Source organism: Corvus cornix, chromosome 3 (assembly GCF_000738735.6).
Source record: "Corvus cornix cornix isolate S_Up_H32 chromosome 3, ASM73873v5, whole genome shotgun sequence".
Taxonomy (NCBI): Eukaryota; Metazoa; Chordata; class Aves; order Passeriformes; family Corvidae; genus Corvus; species Corvus cornix.
In genome coordinates, this window is record NC_047056.1 from 24,957,288 (window position 1) to 24,982,014 (window position 24,727).

Sequence of the window (24,727 nt, forward strand, 5' to 3'; positions counted from 1 at the left end):
GAAGACCTCTGGTTTATGTGTATGAAGGTTGAAAGGTCTTTTGTCCCAACAAAGAGAAATATATTCTTGAAATAAACACAGTGTTCAATACAGTAAGTTAGCTGTTACTGGGTTTTTTCCCATCAGGGGAGAAATTGGGTGCCTAAAATGTGGGCACAAGTTTCAAGCCCATGCTCAGATCCCAGTGCACTGAGTTGGGCTGCTTTCCATGCTGCAGACAGAGCTGTTGGAAGCTACAAGTTTTCCTTGCTGCCAAAACTGAATTTGAAATGCCCTCTTGTAATTTTTCATCATCTCTTTTCACATCCCTGCTGATTATCATTGATATTGGTTTGGAAAAGGAGACGCTCTCCTATATAATCATGCAGCCACCACAGTGTGCAAACCTCACCAGGGCAACCTTTCTTCCTGCCGTGCTCTGCACATTTTTGCAAAGACTGCTCTTGTAGCACAGGCGAGTTTCAGGGCTTAATGGGTTGCTGTCCACAGACCCAAACTCTTGGCAGGAATAGCAAGGTTAATTACTTTCTATTAAGGTGATGTCCTGGCTCACAGAGACTTTTCCTGGTGACTTCAGCACAGCTTGGATTTCACCCTTCAAATACCAGTGACTGTGCAACAAAAGAATGTGTCCTGCCAATTTGTGAACCTTTGATTTCGGTTGCTGCTGCCCTACTTAGCGCTCTGTGCCGGCTTAGCGGTGTCTGGCAGCCATGTGCTGATCCTCCCCACCTCCTGGGCTTGGCTTCCCCCAGCCTGTAACAAATAAGTGATGTATTATTTTATTTACTGACTGGTCTAATCTCTAACTATACTGGACCGTGTTACCGGACACTTTTGTCTGTTGTAGGAATTTCAGATTTTATTTTGGAAACTTGGCTGGTGGCAATCTAACCACAAAGACTAGGAATAGGAAGAGCAGCATATGTGCACTTTAGAGAACAGTTGGACAAAATTGCAGCAAAGCCCAGAAATTCTGCATGTCTCATGTATGCAAGGAAGGTTCATTTTTTAAGGCTGTCATTGGTCCTGTGTATCTTAAGGACACCATGTCAGCTATTATAAGTAGCCAGTGCATAGCCAGTTACATTTTATTTGGTTTGGGGGTGAAGGAGAAAAAAAAGAATTTTTTTTTGTAAGATTTTTAATTGTCTGTGAAGGTTTCTGAGGGATACATTTTTTTCCTCTCTGATGAATTATCAAAGGTTCTTGACCTCATGGTAAAAAATTTTGTTCAAGATTACAAAGAACATTTAAGACAATTCAAGTAAATATTCTCATTGACTTTGAGGAGGTTGATTACCAGCAGTAATCATGTGCAGAAGAGTTTTCTGTACTAGCTCTCAGTTAAATTTAGACTTCAGCAAAATATCCACTGGAGTCAACTGGAAAGTTTTCCAGAGTGGGGAGTGAATATAAAACTGAGGTCAGTCTTGAGGACCAGGCCCACGTTGAATAGTTCTGCTCCCTAAATACAAACAGCTGAAGATTTCTGGATAAGCCAAGACAAATACCTTTCTTCTGTACCTTTTTCTTTGCCAGCCAAATCTAATTTTTAGCAATTGATGTGATAAATGCTGCTAAAGTGACATGGAAGTGGAATATATCTGAAAATGATATGTCACTCCAGCATACAGTTGATAGAGTCTGTTTCTCATTGTAACATATATTTAATAAGTGTCTAGTCCCAAGTGCTGCTCAGCTTGTTCCATTTTTTTATTTGTAGTATATAGAGACAATCAAGGCACTATGTTCTTTCCATAAGGTTTTTCCTTTCATAGCACAAGGCTGGAATGGAAATAATATGAGAGGGAAAGTGTGCTTCACCAATGCCAGGAAAAGAAAAGGATACAAAGTTAAAGCTTTTGATTTCAAGAAGACAAAGTTTAAAGTTCAAAAATCAAATAACTTCCTCTGAATTTTGGATACCTGCGACCAATTTTCAAATGCAGATTTTTCCTTTAAAAAAACCCACAAACTCAACAAAGAAAAAAGCCCCCAGCAACAAAACAAACCTGAAACAAAGCAAATAGTCTCCACAAATGTCCTTTTAATGCCCTCTCTTATTACCTTACTGTGATGGACCTCTTCTTCCCTGGTCTTTTTACTCAGAGTGACAAGTAATCTTAGCCTGCTAATCCTGACCCTTAAACTCTGCTACATTATAATTAACTTTCAGTGTCTCATGACTCTGATTTTTATGTATTAAATGCATGCCTTGTTATCCACTCAGTGCTGCATAAGACACCGGTTTCACAAAGAATGAAATCCAGTGCTTGGGAGAGAGCTTTATTCATCCATAAGACAAATAAACCCTATTTCCAGGACTTAAGTGACATTAGAGGTTTGTTGATATTGAGAAATTTAATCTGCCAAATGCTTAAAAAAATACTTTCCAGCTAAATTCACAGACTTCCATTAAATCTCCACTGATTTAGATTATAAGGATTTTCTTCTAGGTTAACTTAATGAATTTTAAAAAAATGTTTGCCTAAACCATTGTAATTTCTGGTTTGGGATACAAGCTAGCTGGCAGAGAGTCCTTGCAAGATCCATTTGTAAGGTGATGATTTTCCACAGAAAAATGATGAGCTTGTTTATGAAACAGAAAGCTTTGAATCAGTAAAACTGCCATCCAGAGAGAAGCTGAATGACTCACGGGATGAAAGAACTTTCTTACACTTGGAATCAAATTCATCAGGTTTAATACTGGAATACTGAAAGATTCAAAATTAAAACTTCTGTGACAAGCAGAGCAGGGAGGGCAGGATCTTACATTTCTTGAAGCATGTGCTTCAAAAACAAACTTTTTTTTCCAAATAAGTCACTTTATTGTTATTTTTCCAGGTTTTGATGAAAACAAACAAGATTCAGATATTAAATATCTTGTTTCCATGAGAAATAACAAGTTATCTTTAGAACAGCAGATGTTATTTCTTCAGATGAGAAAGGTGCACTTTAATTCACTTTTGCTAAACAGACTTTTGGCTTCATTGGCAGGTTATCAGGAAAATTAAGTGAAAATGACACTGTGTCGCCAAAGTGCAAAAGACTTGGATTTAAAAACATGTCCACTAGAAATCCACTTCAAGCCATCAGTCTGGGAGTTTTTCCATGGCTTTGGTTAAAGTGAAAAGGAGAAAACAGGGTTTTAAAAAAATTCATAAAAGTTCTACTCATTCACTGGTCAAGTCATAGGAGAAGCTGACTATATCCATTTATTGCAATATATTGACATATTTTGTCAAATGCACCCCTTCTAAAGGGCTTGAAAAGAGAAGAGAGCCATCTTGGAAAGCTGTGACCCAGCAGAGGGTGCTGAAAATCAGGGCTTTCATTAGTAGAGTCAATGAGAAACCTAAGGGTTGGCTGGGGAGAAGGACAATCAAGTTTTCTACTTAATTTCAAGAAGATCCAAAGGCAGCCAGGAAGTGAGGGGACACTTCTGTGGGCCCACAGGAGCAGCTCACAACCACCAAAGGACAGCAGAGTCCCTTGGTACTGACGTGGGCAGAGCATCCATCTCTTTGAAAACAAGAGCTGTTGCTTTTTGAGGAAAAGCAAGAACTACACTGGTTGGTTGCTGCAGGCAAGAAACAGAATGAAGGAATGATGTGAGCCCTGGGCAGGGTGGGAGTTGGTGAAATGCAGCCTCGCTCCAGGTGTGCAGGGAAGAGCTGTGTGCAGACACTGAGCGCGGCTGGGTACAGCTGGGAGGGCCACCAGCGCCAGGGCAGGGTGGGCTGTCAGCAGGCTCATTAACTCCTGGATTCACCATCTGCTTAGGAAAATCCGGGGCTTAAATTGCAGGGAAATTGCATCTTTACAAATCTTAAAGGAGTGGGTTGAATGGCTGGAGGACAAAAGGGGCGGGTAGTTCTCCTTTCTGCTGCTCCTGAGTGGCCATTCTCCCTGTCTCATCTCACTTTTGTGGAGTGCCCACTTGTGAGGGTTCTACTCCTATGGAAGGCAGAGAGTTGACCAGGATGTAAATATTTCAGATATTTGAGCAGATCTCTCTTGTCTCAAGCCAGTAATTTATCCTGAGGAAAGGAAGTGAAGTTTGTCTCCTGCTCTTTTATACCTCCGTGGCTGAGACCCCTCACAATAAATGCTTCAAACAGTTGTGTCTTTTCAAAAAGAAGGTGAATGCCCACGAGCCAGATACTTTGTTTTAAATTGAGCTCTGCCTAAAAGAACCATGGCACTTGTAAGCATGATTGGTACTTAAATCTGCTGTTCTTCAGCCAGCAGACAATGCACCTAACAGCCACTTAATTCTTGGCAAAAAACGAAGGTCTGTGTCGTTGGTTTGTTTGGATTTTCTTTTTAAGTGTAACCTTGTTTAAAAGAAAAGTAGCATGTATGGTGGTGATGTACAGAAATTGTCTTAGAAATTTTGAGAATAAATTCCAGCTCTGCTAAATTCTGTTTTAGGGGAGACATGAACGAAAGAGAATGTAGATGAAAAACTTTGTGAGGGACATAAAGCCTCTATCTCTGGGATTAAAAATAAAATGGGAAGCACTACAGCAAATGTGCTGTAGTGATAAAGAGCCTTTATTTTTTTGTTTGTATGAAATCACAAGAAGTGGTATTACTTTATATCTTTTGCCATTGCAAGTTTTTGCCAAAATGCTGGAGGTGTAATATAATCCCCCATAATTACATGTTTTGAGATAGAGCATTCCTTAGCTGTTTATATGGATTAAAACTGACTTAGAATGCTAGAAGGCATTCCAGTCATAATGGTAAACTAATTAGCAATTAATACTGTGCTATGGTTTAAGAGTCGATTTCTGTTATAGTTTGCTGCTTAAATACAAATATGTAAGTAAGCTATGTGTGAGTTCATGGAGTTTTATCTCACTAATGAGATAAATTCTTTGTTCCTTTACAAACAGAAGTGTCAAGGAATAGCAATTAAAGGAAAGTAGTGTTGGGAGCAGCACTAATTTAACAAAAAGTCATTACTTATTTGTGGACTTGCATTTATCTGTGGCAATAATTGACAAAAGGGTAGGATCAGATCTTTAAGCTTCACATTTATAAATAGACCAGAAGTTTGTTTTACCTCTCTGTTAAGGTGCTGGAATCCTGGAATAGCTAGACAGACCATAAAACAATACTTCACAGATTTGTCCTTATATAGATCTATTCTGGCACCTTTTTTTTCTAATGATAGGTTAATGTGTTTAGTTTACATCAGCTGCCAAGTATGAGTACTTCTCTGAACTGTATCCAAACTGAATAGGTCTAAACTAAGATATAAGTCTATTTTTTTCCATTTACTTCAGTAGGCTTTGGATCAGATCCCTACTGAATCTTCAAAGTCGAATTAGAAATCTTGTGTAATCATACCTTCTCATATCCCTTGAGCTGATTCCAGGCCTACAGCTGGTCTATGTAGAGATTTCTGATAGTGTAGAGCACTAAGTGTGCCTGGCAAGGTTCTTTGAATTTGGTAATATGTCCAGGCTGTTGATTTCTGAGAACCTGAAGAAAGGAATCTAATTCTGTGTTTTCACAGGGTGATTTCTTTAGAGTTTCATTTATTTTCTTTAATGGAGTTACCATTTTTTGTTGTTATATTCAAGTGACAGGAAAATTCAGGTTTATGGGCAGGTATGGTAGCTCTGACTCACAGTACTGATAGTCACTGAGCATTCAGTCTGATTTAATAGTAAAGGTGATCCAACAGGCAGGAGGAAGGCAAGAGCTTCAAAATAAAACATTTAGAGATATGTTTTCTCTATGCTCTGTTTGCAGATATAACTTGAAAGACTGGCAAAAACAGATGAAAGAGAAGTTTCTTTCCAAACCCTGGCTGTCAGTTTAAGTTACAAGTGCCTTTTTGTAAAATATTGTTGGTTAAAGTTGCTTAGGTGTTCAAATAGAAAATTTGCATACAAAGTATATTTTTCATAAGTGCCCTTCTGTTTAACAAAATGGTTCTTATCAGAGGAAAAGTCTGTCCTTGCAAGATGGGCATGGAATTCCTGCATGCCAGCCAACCCTCCACAGACCCTCAAAGGGGGTCCTTCTCTAAGCAGGTCACAGAAACCCTGCTGAAAACACCCAAAGAAGAATTTGGGATCTAGAAACTTTTGGAGGATGCTGAAGGAAAGGAGTGAGATGGGAGAGTCCACGGTTGTTGTTTTCAAAGGTCTGTAGTAAATGAATTTTGGCTTTCCAAGAAAAACACACAGACCTGCGTTATTCCCAGCTAATGTCATTCAAGATATTCCTAGTGAAAAGGCAAAACTGCTCATATTTAAATCTTTTCCACATTTCTTTATAAATTTGAAAATGGTCCAAATTTTATGAGGAAGGGGAAGGAGAACTACTGATGCATATATATTTTTCTTTTTAGTTGGAAATTTTCCAGTTTGGAATGTCCCCTCCAAAACATGAAAAATGCACATCTCTGAAGTCAAACTAATTTTTTTCCCCCATCCCCACTTAGCACAAAAGGAAAACACAGAGAACATTAAACTGCATCACTGAACAGTAAAAGATTAGCCCACCAATGTGCAACTTTCGTACTCTGCAGCATCCAGCCCCTGAGAATTGAGGTTTCTGTGGAGTTTGCACCAATCCATGGTGCTGTGCTTCAGTCTGCCCCTTTCTCCTCCATTGCTGAGGAAGTGGCATCAGCCTCTGGCTGTGCAGGGCTTCAGCCACCTCCCTGCCTGCCCCCATCACTGCAAATCCTAGAGCCATGGGGACTGCAGGACCTCTTATGGCTTGTGGGGGCAAACTGCTGGGGAAACAAGGGGTCCAGCTGCTGCGTTAATTCACTGGTGGCTATGATGGTACTTCTGTGGTTGCAGAAGTGCTGGGACCAGCTGCACAGGACCCCCAGTGTTGCTCCACAGGCTGAGGAGTTCCTGCATATGGCTTGTCCCTGCTTCCAGCTTTTGGGGTAGGGGCTGAATGGAATTCAGAGGAAATACCAGCAGAGCTCGATTGCCCCAGCAGTTTGTGCACTGGCTTGGAAGTCATGGAAATGTGGCTCCTTTGTTCTTCAGTCTCTTGGCTCCTGTGCATGTGCTTGAATGTATTTTCATCCGGGGCTTTATCTGTCTTATTTGCTCATGTTTTAAAAGTTGAGACCTCAGAGGTATTTTGGCATTGTTAGACAATTGTAAGTGTTTAAGGATGCTGGAATTCCCTGAGGCAAGGATCTTGCTCATATCTTACTGCAAGCTGTCTCCATGGCGCAGTGTAGAGCTGCGTAGATTAACTAAGCCTGTTCCTGGGGAGCTGCTTGCCTGCCAGGAGCTGCTTGTGTGTGTCAGTGGATTGAGCCAGTGCAGGCTATTGCTCATCACTGCGGGTTAGACCAAACTGTGTGCCAGAACCATGGATGTGCCTCTCCCAGGGTGTCTGCTTGGGTGTCTCTTGCAGGTCTGCCCCACACCACACACCGCTTCAAGGAGAACGCCTTATCCTGCAAGTCCCCCCTCTAGTGTAAGGGGTGGTTCTGTTATGCAAGTAATAAAAACATTTTAGTGTGACACACTTGCAGCAAGACACTAGAAATTCTATCAGGTAGAAGGTAATAGCATACTTTCTGTTCGAGTTCTTAAACTTAATTAAGAACCACCAAAAATTAAATTGACTCAAACATGCATTTGCTCTGCTTGTCAGTCTGAGGTAGCATAACATGGCTCTGATTTTTAACCAGGATTTAAAGTTTTGTCCTCAATTGGGTTATCTAATTTGCTTCATTTAAACACTGCAGGAAAATGAAAAGCAGGTGTTTCCTTCATTGAGCACCTACTGGTATGCTTTCTTTTCTATTTTGAGTTTTAGTCACAGCATTTTTGAATAATGAACCAGGACCTCCTCTTTGTTCTCAGGAAAGCTGAACATACAATATAGGACTGGAGGACTGGACTGAAGCTGATTCTCCTGGCGGTTACTGTCATAGTAGATAAAGCTCTCCCATAAACGGGAAAGGGAAAGGAAAGGCAGCTCCAAATCTTTATTTATCATCGGTGTGTCTTGGTGGTACTTGTAATTTCCTGTGGTTACTATGGCGAATAAAACAAAAAAGTCCCTGGGATAAAGGAGCAGAAGCAGTGTTCTGGCCTGAGAGCACGGCAGTAGCTTCCCAGATAAACATGAACTCTGTTCACAAAGTTATGGAGCTCTCCTAGCACAGAGCTGTGCAAAATGAGAGTAGAGCCATAGCATCTCTTGGCTGAACAGTGATTTGTTTCCCAGTTCAGCCAGGGTGGCAGGCACTTACTTTGTATTCTGTTCAGTTGCTGTGTTAGTCTTTTATGAAAGTCAGCAGTTGATCACAGGCTGCAAAGAACAAAAACTTATGAGTTTGAGACAATCAAAAACCAGCCAATGTAAATTGTTTTGAAATCATTCAGAGTTTGAAATGACTATGTTTGTATAATAATATAGTTATCATAATCAAAACTGTAGATACCTTATGATTAAAGAAAGAAGTGGGTGAATTCTGTACATTCATTGGAAACACAAGAGCTCAGAGCTTGTCTTGGAGAGCCTTAACAAAGCACTAAAGAGTCCCAAAACAGGGATCAGCATGAAGCATCCTGTTACCGAGTGAAGAAGGAGTTTTTGGAATAGCCTTTCTTGATTGTTCCAGAAGAAGAGTGAGCATTCATGCTATAGGAAGTGTTTTCTGAGAATTCCCGCAGGCTGAACAGTTCTTAGTCATGGCAAAGATTTGATTATTATGACTTTTTACATTGATTTTCCACTAGCAATGGGGAAATTTAATAGAGGCCAGAGGTTTCATGCATTTTAGTAAAGGATGTTTATTAAAACCTTACCCGAAGTGCTGTGAGATAGAAATCTTCTGAGATTAGATATTTGGAAAACTGTTGCTTAAGCTTCAGGAAATTGGGCGTGATCATTTCATTATGAACCAATTTGATTGCAGGCTATCTCTTTGTAATTCAAGCAAAAACCTGTCAGAAGATTTACCGAAAGCTGCTCTAGATGTTGATCTCAGTCCCATGATATAATTCACTCCACTGATTTCATCTGAAGGGCAGCAGTACTGGGACCATCTCTTCTTTGTGAGAGGACTTACTGGGCTGTACAGCTAACACCATTGCAGAGGTCTTTAGGGACAGGGAGCAGCACTTGTAGCTGATGAAATTCTACTTGCTTTACTAGCACACAGTCATGGTATTGAAATGGTGGTTTTCTCAGCTTGCTGTGGTTTGAAACACTAGCTTTAATTTCACAGCAGTTGACCTTGATCGTGCAAGACAATATGCAGCAACACCATGGAAAAGTCCCAGAATACAATTCTCTTTAAAAGAAGCAAAACAAATCTGATCCACTGGTAATCTTAGAAGGTATTTAATCTAGCAGAGAGATGACGGCTTTAACAGGAGTGTTTAAAAACTTCTACTCAGATGCCACTCCTAATGATTTTCAAATACAAATAAGCACTCAAATCATTAAATTCCCAAGTAACTTCCCCCCACCTCCTTCTTGAAAAGCCTTAACTTTTAAGAAATGGCCTTTACCTGTAGATAAATACTGCATGTAGCTGGGCTATGAGGCTTGCATTCTTCCAGACTGGATTCATATGTGCACACATTTTTTAGCACAGCACATGCATGAATAAGCAACAGGAAGGTTATGTAAATACCACGTTCCTATTGCACTCTTTTTTAAAGCACATTCCATGCTCGTGAAAGCTGATGGGCTGGGGAGCAAGAAAGGCAGTACAGTTCTGTGGCCTTATACTCTGTTTTATAATGGCAATGCAAACATTTTTTCCCCACCTGGTCTCATTAGTATGGGTGAATGAAAGGGGGAACTTTTCTGGCTGATAGTCTCATTCTTCTGCTGTGCCATTATTAGCATACAGTGCAGCATGTGGGTAATATTATTTGGGGAAGGGGAAATGGGCTGGCTTTCTTGTTCCCTCTATTTGTGTGTGCACGAACAACTGACACACTGAGGGTCTCATTTAGCAAACCTTCCTCTGGGTGTGCTCCAGCCTGCCCATGCTGGTGAGGCTGCTCAGAACGTGCTTAACTGTATTCAGATGTTTAAATTCAAAAGGATTTGAACATCTGTTTCTCATTAAATACATGCTTAAGAGCTTTGCTGAATCAGGGCCTTAGCCATTAAGAAATAAACAGAGACCACCAACTTATTTTACATATACTCTTGAAGAGTGTTCAGATAGATAGTAATGACTTTCAGTCAGTACTGCCCAAAGTTGGCTTTGAACTACTGACCTAGAGGTGAAAGGCTTGTATCCTATTACCAGTCCCTGGGGCAAACCAGACTTACTTGTTTTCAAATATTAATGAATTAAGTCAAGTCAAAAATGTAGCCCCATTGATTGCCTTTTCCCCCGTATTTTTCCTGTGTCAGCATCAGTAACTGATGCTGCCATAGAAAATCTTCAGGAATCTCTGCTGCCCACACTTCTCTGCTTTAAATCACTTACATTGTAAGCAGAGTCTTAATAACTGAAACACGTGGCTAGTTTTTAAAAATATTTAGAAATGGACCTTTCCACGAATGTTGATCGTAACTGTTCATCAAGGAAAACATACTTGTGTGTAGGGTCTAATGAATTATTTAGCTATCTGTTCTTCTTACAATATGCAGACATAACTCTCACTGACACTAATAGGAGATTCATATGCATGCCAAGAGCAGGGAAAACCCTTGGAGAGTATTTAGACAAAATTCCTTGAAGGACTGGGGGAGAGGGGGCACAGCAGGAAGGAAAATCATTGATGCAAACATGAATTTGTCATTTTTCTGAAGAGGATATGTGTATTTATATTTTAAAAAGACAGTGGGGGCCCTTAACTAACAAATATTTAAAATTCTATTTTTCATCCTTAAAGGCAGAATTTAGATGAAGGCCACACACAGACCTCCAGATGAAAGTAGAGGCACAGTAATAATGAAGAAAAGCAAATGCTCCTGGGTAAGGGCTGTTTTGAAAGCTCTGGGTTTAGTCTTGGGTATTGGGCTTTTGGGAACTTTTTTCCTACAAAAGGAGGTTTATTGAGCCCCTGTATGAAATCGAGGGCGGAGGGGTTTCTTCATCACTGGATAGAGGATGTACACTTGATCCAATGAGTCAGGTGTTGAGTGGTTCTAGTCAGATATTGCAAAGGCCTATTTCCAGTAGAATTTTCTCAGCTGCTGGGTGGTGTATACACAGTGCTGTCCAATGCACATAGGACCTGTGTGACCTAGAACAGGTCAGCAGACCAGGGACATTGGAGCCTAGACCATGACGTGCTTACAAGTGCGGAAAAGACTCAGGTGCTGTGGCAAGAGATGCAGATAATTTCAGTTTTGTTGTCAGTCTTTTTAAGCCATCCCAGCTTATCAGAGATCCATCCATCCAGTAGTGCTGTATCAGAGGAAATTCATTCCAATTTAGTACAAATGGCTGTCAAAAATCACTCCAATATCAAAATTACATAGTCCATTCCCTGCCTCTGCTGCTTCTCCTCCATGGAGCTATCCTGCCCTATGTGGCTCCTTCTGTTGTTTCAGATGTGGATCCAAAAATCCTCAACTTGGTGTCACCACTGTGCTTTGTTCCTAAAACTGGCTATTTAGTAGCAGGGAAGAACGATCTCTAAAAAAGCCTCTCTGGTACTTTTGGTATTTTGGTTTTACTTGCCTTTCCCCAAGTACATGTTCTGCCACTGGTTGAGCCGGTGACTGAGAAGGGAGGGGGATGAAAGATCTTATTCTAGGTGAGATTTTTGAGGTCTATGCTTTTTGCTGTTTCTGCATTTTGAAATTGACGTCCTTTGCCCCACTGTATGTTCCTGGTGTTTGGAATTTCTGAGCTCTTCCTGTAAAGCTGCATTGCAGGCAGGTTAATTCAGTTTATGGGAGAAACTGTGATGCCATTAGTAAATGCTTCTGGCAAACGGCAGTAAGTAATCTGCAACCCTGAGAAAGTTATAATGGCTTTTTTCCCTGCTGCACACCTGGCAGGAGGACAACGTGCCAGAAATCATCACCCTGAGCTGCTCCTGGGTTTCCTGGCTCTTGAAGGAGTCTGGCCCTTGCTAACCTTTGGGGTTGAGTGTAACATGGTACAGTGCACAACTTCCAGACAGACAAAGCTACTTTAAGTGGGTAGTATTTCTTTACTGTAAACACTTCCCATCAGTTCTGGAAAACCACAAAATAGTGATAATGCAAAGTTACTGGAAAGAAAGACTCATTAGAAATTGCATTCTGATATAAAAAAGATAAGTCACACCAAACCAGTGACATTTCTTAGGAGAAACAGAATGTAAAAAGAGCAAGCTGGATTTCCAGTGAAATATAAATTAAATTGCTAAAACATTTTAATTAATCAAAGATTGAATCAGCAATTCATGGAAGCTATATTGAAAATGTATTATCTTATCTTGGCAGCATATCATTTGTGATGGGAAAAATTACCAAACCCAGAGCAGAGGGTAAGAGCTTACGTCTAGGCATGCAAATATTTCTAAGAATTCAAGTACTTTAGCCTGTAGAGACTGCAGTTTACTTTAGCCTAGTTCATTTTCCAAAAGAGGATAAATTCCTCTACCATCTATTTTATCATATTTTATATACTGCTTGGTTTTTTTACTGTTTTCTCCATGTTTTTTTTTTCCAGGCTGACATAAAAGAACAAAAAAAGAAATGCTATTGCTTAGAAATGGTCTCTATTAAAAAGGCTTGAAAACCTTTTTATGAAATGTTAGGTTTTTTGTGCTCAATCACTAGATCCAGTTCTGGCTTGTGACATATTTATTTTAACTGATGTGTGTTTTCACTATAGTTCAGAGAAAAATGACCAAGCCCATGCCAGGGGGAAAAAAATCACAAATCAAAGACAGTAAAACTGGTTTTGGATCCTTTTACAGAAAACAAACCTTTCTATGAGTAAAGTGATATATCTGTTGAAATGTTTTGAGGTTTGTTTAAAAATAGTGAGAAATTCTCCTCTTCTTCATTCCCCCCAAACCAATTTGTTTTCATTTTTGTCAAACAGAGAAAACCCTCCTCTTTTCCCAAAGCTAAATGTAAGTTTATGTGGTCCTTCGTATGAGAAGGTGTTTATTCTCCTGCATTGTCTGCTACTAGTTTCAGTATTTATGGTACTTTATTTTAAAAAAGAAACATTGCAGAATAACTAAACTGGAGACTCAAAGCATTTCAGCTTGCTGTGCAGTTATGCCCTGATCGTCCCTGGGACTGATGGTTCCAAAATAGAGGAAAATACAGAAGGAGGAGATTTTGAGATTTCAAGGGATCCTAGGGAGCGTTTAACTGGACCAGACTCTGTGATGGCTCTAAAAATCCTTCTTCTTCAGGTAGAGACACAACAGTGTCAGCCCATTAGCCCAGTCATTTTCACTTCATGAGTAGGAGACAGACATTTAGCTGTCAGTGAAGGTAAAGGAGGTCATTTGTAACCAAAATGGATTGTTTTACCTGGGCTTAGGGTCAACATCAACCCGGGGCAGCACTTACTTACATGCATAAAAATTGGTGTCCTTTAAGTGAAAAAACATTATAGTACAAAGAAACAGGGAAGAGGGACAGGCTAATTAATTTCAGTCAGTCCTGATCAAAGATACCTGTTCATCTTTGCAAGTTTTCCTGTCAGACAGCTGCCTGAGGGGTGTGGGATGCTCTGCTGTCAGACCTAGTGCTGATCCCATGGCCTCCTCTGCGAGGTGGCATGTTGGGAGCCTATTGGGGGCAGAAGGAAGGTGAGAGGTAACCCGAGGCATCCACAAAGCTCTGCAAGCCTGTGAGGGCACAGCATCCTGGTCTGCTGTGCCAGGCTGCTGCTGGGGCAGGAGAGTCACAGCCCCTGTTGGCAGGGGCACTCTCCCCTTGGTCATCACTGAGGAGTTTTTGCAGAAAGAATCTGAATGTACATCACTGAATTTGGTCTGAGATGGCTTTTTTTCCCTTTTTTTCAGGGTGAGGGATTTACTCAAACCTGTTTTCTGGCTGGGGTTTCAATGGTTTGGTCTCTGTTTCCTTAACAAAGATATATGCTGGGATTAAAGGATCTTGAGTTAACCTCCCTGGCTTATTTAAAATGCACTCTTTGTAAAATACACATCAAAAGTGTCATGAACTCTCTTTCACTCTGGGTGGCATGGAGGGTGGAGAAATGTTATAAACAAAGTAATACAGGGTAAATTGTAATCTAAGAGGCAACCTTTTTTTTCCTATAGAAGGCAGCTGAACCAAAAGTGCACTCTCTAACTGCGGAACTGTGCTAAGGAGGATAATGTCCTATTATTGTCATTGCTTTATTGTTAAGCTGCTTCGAGTCAGTATTTTGTGCTCTTCTGGGAGAACAGTTTGGGCATAAATATACTTTCCATGCAGCTGAGGTCTGCTGAGCACTGCTGTTTGCTTCAGAGGGAGGAAGTTGCATGTGGCTCACAGGTTGGCAAGTACGCTGTGTTTAACACTGCTCAGCTTCTGCAGCGTGGCCCTCTGGGCCAGGGACTCACATCTATTTACCTTATGGCAGTTCCCAAGACACTCCCTTGCATACCAGCCACTGGCCATGCTTTCCTACACTTGTCAAATAACAGATTTGGAACAAATTGTGTAGAATTACAAGTGGCACAAGTGCAATGCGTAATTGTCTACCTAGCTACCAGAAGACAATGATAATTATGCTTTTATTTTAAATCGTATAGTGGAGGTGGCTAGAGTTCTTATAGTTCTAGTGTTGTTATGGCTATAACCATAATAACAGTTTAGATTTCTAGTTCAGAAATGTGATTTAATGTTTTTTTCCCCTAGAGAAAATTATAGCCCAAGTAGCAGAAGGCAAGTAAACACCTTACTTTACACATTGGCACTTTCATTACAACAGGCCAGAGAGCAGCACTGCACATCCCAAAAATATATTTGTATAGTATAATCAAAGTCTATGTAACATGGAGAAAGTTTCAATCCAAGGGGTAGGGAATTAGTCCCATAACAATAACAGAATTTGTATTTCAATATCCTTTGGTAGTCCCTGCACTTAAAACTGCTTTTTGCCATGAATCCAAACAGCAGTGTTTGCATATTGACTACTCAGCAGTATTTTAGGGGAAGAATGGGTACAATATGGTAACTGCAGCTGTGAGAGGCCAGGATATGAGCTGTCACTTGGCCCAGCTAGCCCTTATGGCAAAGATATCAAACTGCGCTGCCTCTTGCTCTTTACACATGTCACTCTACCTACTGTAGCTGTTTATTTGCTGCAATTTCAGTCAGAGCTTTGGGACCTTCATCACACCTGCTCCTTTTCTCAGTGCATCAGATGTGCTGTTGCATCTGTGTCCATATAATTTGTTCCTGTCTGTTAAGTGCCACTCTCCAGTCACGGGCACAGCTCACTGGCCAAGAAGTTGCTGGTGAGAGCAGAAGCTGTATGGAATTGAACTCTTCTGTTTCAGTGCTTCATAATAACATTTGTTTCATAAGACTTTTTCAGCCTGACTTTGATGTGGACCTGGCACTGGGATGTTCTTGAATTGTCAGAATATGTTTTTGTTCCCCACCAATGGGTTGACAAACCCATTCCAGCTGCAGTGAAAGAAATAAAATGAGAAATAGAAATGACCTTCTATCTGAAGGACAGAAGGGGAATCATCATATGGGTAGGGGGAGCCCCAGCCCAGAGTATTGTGAATCCCCCCACCACCATACACACACACATTGTGCTCTGAAGTTAATATTGAGCAATGAAGGGTGTAAGGCGCTGCTAATAACAGTGCTATTTGAGGGCTTAAGCAGCAAACTTACACATGGGGATTATCAAGACTCATTTTCTCCCATAAGTTCACCACCCCTGTTGTGAAAAGATGTTTTAAATTTAGAGACTGATGATTCCTGGCAGCTTTCTGGGTGACCATGTTGTCACTCTGAGCTATATATTTTTTTTTAATATTTTTTTGCATCCATCTCACCTTTTTGAGACCTGAATCTTTCCCCTGTCTTAGAAACAGGTTTTCTCCTTACTCTATAGCTCCGTTTTGGCAAGGATGTGACACAACCCCGTGTAACTCTTTGTAACTCTATAAGGTCACAATGTAATAAGTAAATGCACTGACTCCTTTGCCATCTGTGGGTGATGAACACCTGCATTAGGAGGGCATGGAATTCTTTCAAGGTATCCTTGAATAGACTTGTGAATAGAAGTATCCCCTGCATCTCAAGACATGTGAAAACAATAGTCCCACAGAGTCAAAGGCACTGTATTATGAAATTTAAACGTGTTTTGCTTACATGAGTCTTAGGATAAATCCTTTCTTTCTTTCAGCTGTGAAATCCCTCTTTCAACCCTTCAAATAACCCATCTGAAAGAAATCATTCCAGCAGAGCCATTACAATTAATTCTATTATGCAAACCTGTAGTTTCAGATTTTCATTAAACTGACAAATGGTTCCTCAGAGTAATTTTCTAAATTACAAAATATATCTTGGCTGTTTTAAAAGGCCTGTTATCGCACACTATCCTATAACATAGGACTATAGTAATGCTGTGAAATTTAGTCCTCAGCTAGGATTTTTTAAGGAGCTGTGTTAGTTGCTGATGTCCAATACCAGTTTTAAGTTACTTAGGATCCAAGGGAGTTGATTAGTATCCAAGATTTTGAGGGAAAAAGTTTTCATCTTTATCAAGGTACTGCAAAAACATTAGTGTTTGGAACAAAAAAAAAAAAGTGGAAAAAATTTCTAGGTATCACTAATGACATTAAAAAACAGGTTTTGTGCCAGCATTTACTGGTAGTCCTAAGCACATCTTTCCCATCCAGTAAAGTTCCTGATTTGCCTGGACTAGCGCTAAGCTAAACTCACCACCATGCGTCTTAGAGGAACCTCCCAAAAGCAGCAGAAGGGCTGTAATGTGGGCAGGCATGGGAATTTAACTGAATGGTCTCCTAAAGAAATCAATAATCAGATCATTTCAAAAGACCCATTCAACAAAAACTTGGATAAAATGACAGATTATTTACAACACTGGTTTAAAGCATTTATGTTGATAATTAAGAATAACAGACAAAGAGTATTAAGTAAAGGAGAGCAAGCATCTAGCCAGTCATTAAAAGAATGGAATTTTTCTAATCCTCTTACAAAGATGCTGTTTTGGGTTAAAGTCCCTTTCTGCATAAAGCAGCCACACCACATTTTTTAAGTCAATGAAGAGCCGAGAGCTGTAGCCCAGACCCTCAAAACTACTTTAAACAGACAACTCCCACTGAGAGACAAGCATTAAATTAATCTGCGGACTGGGTCCACAGGATGAATAAAGAGAGTGTCTTTCCCTCTGTATGGCATGGCAAATAATTATGTAGCCAAATGAATTTGATATACCAGAAATTTATTAATGTTTATTGGTTGGAAGTTTCCACATTCTGTATCACACATGTTTTATCTCAGGGTTAAGAAATTCTAAGAAGTGTTTTTTATTAGGTTAAACTGAGAGATTTTAAATCATACAGAGCCACATTTATGGATAACATCTGGTCTTTACATTTACTCCCTTTTTTATTCAGTGAGGATTGTTTTTTCCTGGGAAAAGAGGGTATATGATTGTTTCTATCTGCCTCAAAAGTAACCTGTAATCTGCAAAATGGAGTAAAATTTACATTTTTGTTTCTTAGGTATCTGAGAATCCCACTCAAGTCTCATTATCTACTTGTGCTGTTCTGATCATTAGTAAGTGCCCTTGATTGCAGTTGTCTTCCTTTGAGTCCTTTTGAGCCCTCGTAGGATCTGTGAGGCAGTAAGGTCCAGCAGAAGCTTCTTCAACACCAATCTCAAATCTTATTCAATTAGGCCTTCTTGGTAAGACATTGTTTAACGGGTTGGAAGGACCTCAGATTCTGCTTCTAGTCTATCAAACCTACTAACAGCTCCTGAAGATGCATAATTAACCTTCCCCTTGGCAATTTCTTCTACACTTGCCTTGATGTCACCTCAAAGTCTCTGTCCAAAATGACTTTATCACCCTGTTTATTGCTCAATCCTTAAAGACGTCTCTTCTTCTACCAAGCCTATCAGCCTGACCATACCAGCTGCTGTAGCGAAGCAACTGTGAGGACAGCACTTGGCACTCTCCTTCTTTTCTCAGTATCCCCTGCCCTTGCTGTTGCAAAGGTACCACGTGTCAACAGCAAAGTCCAGAGACTCCTGTCTGTAAGCTGTGCACAACGTAAGTGACTGGGCATGGTTTGCTGCTCTGAGAAATGCAAGCGTCATAAGCTGGTTAAGAGTACACCTGCTGGTAATTCTTTTCCTTCTGGTGTACAGGCAGTTGAGCAAACTGATTCTCATCAGGGAAAGGGCTCAGAAGTTTGGAGAGAGCAAGACTAATGCTCTCCCAGCTGTTGTCTCACTATACCAGTGCTTTGGTACAGCCTTGGCCCTTGGTGTTCAGAGGTGATGTGGACTGCTCAAAAGCATCTGCAGTACAAGTCACTTTTTCTCAGCCAAATAAACAGAGAGAGGAGCAGGTATAATAAGAAAGCTATATTTGAGTCATATGGGATTTTTCTCTTCAGTAACATACAGTGTCCGTAAACAAACTGATGATGAACCTTGCTGGATCCCCTTATCAAGAGAAATGAATTAAGTCCATGGAAACTAAGTCAAGGCTCAATTTACTGCAGTTAGTACAAGTAGAATTGTAAAAATACTCCCACCTTCTCATTTAATTCAATATTTTTGTACTAAAAAGAAGATGGGTCAATTTTTTTTTTTTTCCTCAAGAATTTTTTCCTCCCTAAAGATGATACCCTGTGGAGTACAAAACAAGCTGCCCTTTTAGTGTAAGGAATGGAGAAAAATGAGTGAGTAGGTTCTTTCTGATTTTATGCACCTCATTTACTTAGGACCCTTGTGAATTAAATCCTGTCCTGTAGCATATTACATCTCTTGGAAAAGAAAAGGAATCTGAAAATTTTGGTCTGAATAAAGCTAGTTTGTGCCACATAACAGCACTGTAGTGGGCTATGGCTTTAAATGCAAAACTTCTCTGACAAATGGACTATATTATACCCTATAGGTATGTAATTCTTTTTCTGTAACTGGCTGCCTTCTGATCCTGAGTTCAACACAGTAACATATTAATGCCCCTGCAACCTCAGCCTATTTCCTGAATGAGGTTTTATATTAAAATAAGAGATATTCCTAGTGATTTTATTTTTATTTTTTCTTCCTCTCTTTTATTCAGATACTAGCTGATGCTGGTAATGGCTCAGGAGGTAATTTAGGACTAGGTTAGTGGTGCTACGTTACTCACTTCACCTCCATCTCTGGCCTCTGTAGACAGTACATCACCAATTGCATAACGTTGCAGGATAGCAGATTTCAGGCTGTGATTAATAATATGATTCCTTGAACCCTCTGTAATTACTTCTATTAACAGATGACTTGGTGCCTAATTAGCAAGTCACTTGGAATCAACTCATACAGTAAGTTATATTTCATATAACTCTTCTTACAGAGCCCCTTAGAAAGATATTTTTCTGCCTTAAAAAAAAAACCCCAATCTCTGCTGTCTAAAATCAGGTATTGATTGGCAATTAGGTCTGAGGAAGCTGTGGGGGATAATTGTAGTGCACAAAATGCCACAGCCTTTGAAAAACCAAAGTGTATTTTCTCATGGAGCGATAACTTTGATGTCATAATTATGATCATCCAACTAGCAGCAGACAGCAGAGAGAGGCCAGGCTCCAGCTGTGTCTGCAAGCTGGTGCTGGTACATACCTGCCAGCTGCATGGGAATGATGTTTTACAAACACTCCATCACTGTTTCAAAGACCTCTCTCCGAGGTCTTTCAGGTTCTTAAGTGACACGGTTCCTGCCACTGTCCAAAAAAGAGGCAAGTATTAACAAAGCCAGTGACCAAACTGATTGCCTAGGGCCCTTAAAAACGTTGCTGAATCCAGCAGCACTTAGCAAAAGCTCAACATCCTTAGGCTTCTTCATTATCTTGTCTCATGAGTTTAACTCTCAGAGGTGTGAAGTTCAGTTTTAATTTTTTCTCTTTTGAGATGTATAATGTAAAATAAGGCATAATTGGAGAGTGATTTATCTTAAAATGCTTGTAATTCTCACATTAAAATGGTTCTGTTCACAGTGGCGAAAAAAAATGCAGTCACTCTCTAAACTGCCTACACTAAGCCTCAGAACATTTGGCGATCCTCTGGAAATGCTGCTCTGTGAAAGTGTCTGGAGTCTTAGGGGATGAGAGACCACTGGAGTGGTTTGAGACTCTTCAGAAATGTCCCCTATGTCAAGCATAGTTTATACTACAGTGGCCTTTAAATGTGATGCTCTCTAGTTACACATATAGTCAGGTGCTCTGGAAACCCCAGAGCAGACTCACTGCTGTCACCTGGCCCTGGCACGAGGTAGGAAAAAGTCCTCACTTTTGTAATTTGGACCTTTGAACTCAGCCAGAGACTAGAAAACTAAATTTTGCCAAATGCTGGAATTAAAATCACGAAGTGATAGAAGCCAAGTTTCTCTAAAATAAGCTGACCTTCCAGAAAGATATGACTTGGAAAACTAGACTGGAAGCACATGCTGTTCTTTGGTTCTACTCTGGGGTTTTGGGGTTCATTTGGGTCTTTTTTGATTCTTTCTTTTTCAGGTGCAAGCAATGCAGATTGTTTATGTCATGCATATATAATACATCTTAAGTTTAAAGTCTCCTATTTAAAACATTAATGTGGTATTGTGGAAATATTATTGTACAACTTTTGTCTTTGCCAGTAAATATAAAAAAACCAATTCATTTTCGTTTTGAAGTGATAAGTCCAATATGTGAATGACATAGTGGTCCTCCATCTAAACTCAGCAAGTGTGTTTGGTTGCCATGTGTTAGAGATGCTGATTTGGGTCTAGACCCCCAAGCAGGGCAATATCCAAAGCCTCTGAGGACTGCGCAGCACAGTTCAGCAAGTCTCTACTTGTTTATTCACATTCAAGTTAGACTTTTTAAATGGTTTTGATTAGCTTCCAATATTTTTAGATACTCTTGTATATCAGCAGATGTGGTTTAAGTTTAGAAAAAGCTGGAGTAACCTTACCTGTTTTGCCAGTTTCTATTACTGTGTCTTGATTTCGTCCTTGATTTCAGAGAGACATTTCTAGGCCAGCACTCAGAGTACTAATGTTGTTCAAGCAGTCAAGGCTATGGTTAAAAAAACCAAAGAATTACCTCGTTAGTGCTGCCATGATTCCAAGACCAACAGCTTTATTCCTAATGTAGAGGTATTTGCACTTAGGGAGAAAAAGAAGGAATTCAGATTTGAGATCTCCTTGTCAGGAGCAAAAGAGAATTGAAAGTAAAAAGAATCATATCTGTCCAAACCCCTCTCCCCACAGAAACTCACACACATGTTGCCTAGGGTGTGTCAGGTGGGTCTCTGCTCAGCATCACCACTTTGCTCACCCAGGGGTTGCTCATCTCAGTTTTCAGTTTGCTTTACTCTATATCGTTGCTTGCTGAGAGGCCACCATTATAGGCCTGACCTAAATGTTGGAGTTATGAAGAAGAAAAAAGTCACTCTGATGGAGAATAGATAGTGACAAAGACTTTATTCTCCTGTCCACACCGTCAGCTGAGAGGGCCCTGCTATCAGCAGTAACTGAGCCTTGAATCGCACGTTTTCAGTGCTGCAGGCGGGAGATGGGCTTGGGTTACAAAGCTGAGTCTCACATCAATTAAAGTCTGTGTGCACAGCAGCTGCATTCAGAAAGGTGGAAGAGATTTAATCTTCACCTTTCACCTTGGGTCAAAATACAAGGTTACTAAGACAGACTTATTAAAAATGGATTGTTTCTGCCAATTTAATGTTAAAAGTTTGCAGTTATTACAAAAGCACTTTAGTATTTGCTCCCTTTGTTAAAGAAACTTGCAGTTAAATAACAAGGAAGTAATAAAACTGTTGAAAGAAACAAATAAATGTTTATGTCAGACTTACAAAGTCTGCAGCAGTTTTAGTCTTTTTTCTTGATAAAGACCAGAGAATTATTCTCTACTACATCTTATTTGTGAGTAGGTGAATTATTCTGATCAAGGGTAAAGAGTCTCCCAGGACTGAATACTGAAGGTGTTCTTAGCTTAAATATAGTGGAAGTAAGATTTTATTTTAGTACAAATAATTATTTAAGAAACAAACCCTACCTGAAGTCCTGACTTCTTAGCTGCATCTCAGAAATCATATGTCCAATTTCAACTCACCACTGAAGTCTTTGGCATCTTTCATTGTTTTTCAAAGGAGGCTGAATGAAGCCCAAAGGGGAATATGTTGCTGATCTGTGTTCCCAGGGTGCGCTAGAGATAAACAAGATACGATTAATCACATTGGTATTTCACTTCCTTTTAGATTTGTGATTTGTTTGTGAATTGAATTTGAGGACAAACATCTCCATATGCAAATAAGCAAATCCCTACAGTCTTTGTGTCTTTCTGTGCATCTAAGTGATTTCCCCAGAGAGGTAAAGACAGACATTTTTCTGTAGTTTGTTACAGCCTGTTTTCCAAAGTTTTGTGGAGAAATATGTTACTCCAAGAATATATATGCATTCTAAAGATGGGGTCAAAACCTGTGTTTCATATGGGTAGCAGTTTGTCACTGCTAAAATCAATGGAATCTTTGTCATTGACTTGGAAGGGTATGAATGAACAGCCTGTGAACAAGGGAAACTTACTGTCATTATTTTACAGAAATTCTGTCGTTCCAGTTTTGCGTCATTAACCTCAGGTTGAGTAAAGCTGTCATAACAGAATAGAAAAAGCAAACTGTGCTGGTAGCAAACCGTACTTTTTAAGGAGAATATTTGGAATGAGAACTCAGCCAAGAAAATTGAATTTTGGAGAGGAGTTCTTACCTAATGCAAGAGTCAAACATGCGATGTGGTGTGTCTGTGCTGGGTTCTGTGTCACTCGCACAGCAATTGTGTCCGTTTGAAAAAGTGATACTGAGTGCACACTAGTCCTCTGTACAAAGAGTGTGTATTTCATGGAGTGTGTGCATTGCTTGAGTTACAGCTGAATAGGACTTTTTAATATATTCCAGATATGTTAGGCAACAACTGAAGAAATATGTGAAGCATGCTCTAGTCTTTGTTTGAAAACACATGTATTTTATTTATAATGTGGAAACTGTACAGTCATCACAATAGTTACACTCTGACATTTAGCTTTTTTATTAAGAAACAATACCTTTATTAAAATTGTAGCAGTACTTTTAATGAATTTTCTATTTAAATTATTGTGAGTCTTATTTAGAGTTTGAATGATACAGAGTGATATTGGTCATCACTTGCACATTAAAAAACGGTTCTGCTCAGTGTTTCCAGGTCTGGAATAAGTCATAGAGGCCTAAGAGCTCTGGTGCCTTATGATGGCTTTCATTAAAAAAAATAGAAATCTTGTTGCATATATGTCTGAATAAAGGTTGAAAAAATGAAGTAGATGTAACTGTCAGAGCATCTCAAAGGTTTCAACGCTCTAAGTATATCTTCTGCCTGTCAAAAGTCACCATGTTTCCTTGTGGCAGATGCCAGCTCTCAGTATAACGTAGATGGAACAAGCTTTCCCAATCCACTGTTGCGCCAATGGGCTCCCCACCATTCAGAGGCCTCGGCACTCCTGGCTTGGGCGCAGCTGTGCCGTATGCTGGGGCTCCACATGGGTGTCAGGATCACCTGCATGCCCCTGTGGGTAGGGCTGTGTCCCAGGCCCTTGGGACAGTCCTGGCAGTGCAGCATGCAAACACACTGCTCTGCACTGCCTTGTTAAACACTGATGCCCCTCTACCGAGGGCCTTGCTGCCTAGAGGTGCCTCACCTTCCTCTCCTTGGGTACCAGTATCCTACAAAGGCATCTCTGTGGTACTGCATTAATGCCCTGGTGGCAAAACCAGCCTCAGGTAGTGGCTTTCTGTTGGGGCTGCACAGGTGGAGAGGGCAGAGGTGCTCCTCCTTAACTCCTCAGAAGTCCTGACCTTCTGGGGAGTTAAGGTCAGAAAGGCAGATTTGTTTGTTTGTTTGTTCAGAAAGTATATTAAGCACTGAACTTTGAAAGCCTTTAGCTGAGTTGATAATTCTTTGAAATATTCATGAGTAAAATCTGAAAATCTTTATATATAACATTTAAAAATGTAACCATTTCTGCCTGTTAATTTATTAATCTAGGAAGTCAAGGGTATTGCACATCAGAATACCAGAAGTAGAGGTAGAAATGGGTGTAGCTGCTGCCTTTCTGGGTTTGAGGAGGATTTCCTTTGTGTTATTTTGTTTTCAAGTGTCTCATCATCTGGGGTGAATGTTTGCTTTGCTTCTGGTGAGGGGAATGACGAAAACTGGCACTGTTTGATTGAATTTTTCCTTCATTCCCATGCATATATATCTTTATACAAATGCCATGATTTTGATTTTGATTTTGATTAGACTTCTACCAGGACTTTTCTGTTGCAGGACAGAATTTCTTCCGACAGAGATTTCAGAAGTCCTTTATTCACCAGTATTCTCTTGGCTGTGGAAACTTAGTCAAGTCTTTAGTCCAAATCAGATGAGAGCACTGACCACCAGGTTTTTTAACTGGGACTGCATCAGTCTCCCCTGAGTTTTTGGTATTTTGCATAAAACTTTTAAAGGCCTTCTTTTTCATCCCAACAGGAAACAGGAAAATATTTTGCTTGAAAGCTG

General features: G+C 40.0%; 2 long non-coding RNA genes across 7 annotated transcripts in view; one reads left to right on the plus strand and one right to left on the minus strand.

The window, feature by feature from the left end:
• The window catches only part of LOC104685672, a 320,409-nt gene that overhangs the window by 234,846 nt on the left and 60,836 nt on the right, over positions 1-24,727 (plus strand). The gene's annotated exons all lie outside the window — the stretch shown is intronic.
• On the minus strand, positions 771-22,995 carry LOC109143806. The gene is made up of 5 exons (XR_002044177.3): positions 22,907-22,995; positions 22,200-22,349; positions 21,406-21,544; positions 21,100-21,203; positions 771-8,316 (listed from the first exon to the last, which is right to left on the minus strand). It is a non-coding gene; the product is annotated as an uncharacterized LOC109143806 (long non-coding RNA).